Raw genomic sequence first — 1348 nt, 5'->3', positions numbered from 1 at the left:
AATGCAGTTGATGGTCAGTATCATCCACCCTTTCAGATAACACTTTCACGAACTGTGACACATTTTCAGGCAACTCTTCGTAAGGTGGGCGTCCTGTTATCAGATCCACTGGCAACCGAAGTTCCCGACCAAACAACAGTTTTGCTGAGTGTATCCAGTGGCTTCATGCTCTGTTGTTCTATAGGCCATCAACAGCAGAGGGAGTAAGACATCCCAGTCATCTTGGCGGCTATTACAAAACTTTGTCAATTCCTGTCCCAGTGTCCAGTTGTAATTTTCTAACATCCCATCAGACTGTGGTAAAGTGGCGTTGACCTGGTCTCTCGTATGCCAAACAACTGATTTGGTATTGCATAAGCCTCAGGCCACTTGGTGAAATAATCCATCACCACACAAATGTAATTGTTTCCAGCACGAGTTTGGGGCCAAGAATCAGCAATGTCAAAAGCTACTCTTTCCATTGGTGCACCAACTTGATATAACTTCATTGCAGCACAATGGGACTGTAAATGATTGCTAGACTGATGCCAGCAATAATGTTATTACATCTTTAGGGTGAAATAAAATGTGTAACTGTATATAGTAGTCACATGCTCATAGCTCCTGAGCACAGATACTGCACGACTAGGAACTGCTTCCAGTTGAGGGCTTCTTTGTCAAACACTACTGTGTGGTAGAAAGTTCATCATTTTAGTGAACTGTGCATTACTGAAATGGCTTATTAACTATAAAATTATGGAAGGGACGATTGCATGTTGTTTCACAACGATGCAGGAGAATTACTTTATTGTACTTCGCTTTCACTAACGTGTAAACTCATGACCACTAGCCCAAAATTTGACACATGTATAATAGGAAAATAAACTCATGCAATTTTAAGTTGGGTTTAATTTTGAATTTTCAGCTAAGTTAATGATATCAATCACCCAGAGTCGTAGCTACAATTATAGCGGAAGGGGGCATCTTTTTTAGTTACGCTGCTCCTGACACTACTACTTCTTCACTGACTGCTATCAAACCAACAGTAACGGCGCAGTCTTAATGAAGTGAATACGTTTATTTTTATTGCTTGTGTGAATCAATAAAGATTGTTTTACATTATCACATACACTGTATTCAGTCTTTTGTCCGTTTTTCTCTCCAAAATTCAGTCAAAAGTCAGAGAACAGTTCAACTTTCCATAACCTCATGTTAACCTGCAGAACCTATTCGATTACTCTAAGGGTAACCAGTGCACCTGATTATTATTTACCACTATACCACACTGTTAACCTTAGCATTCAAAATTACTAAATATACACAGCGTGGTCACAAGTAAATAGACACCACCTTTTCAGAAAAAATAAAA

The sequence above is a fragment of the Limulus polyphemus genome, unplaced genomic scaffold (assembly GCF_000517525.1).
Source record: "Limulus polyphemus unplaced genomic scaffold, Limulus_polyphemus-2.1.2 Scaffold5392, whole genome shotgun sequence".
In the NCBI taxonomy this organism is placed as follows: Eukaryota; Metazoa; Arthropoda; class Merostomata; order Xiphosura; family Limulidae; genus Limulus; species Limulus polyphemus.
This window is presented reverse-complemented; position numbering follows the sequence as displayed.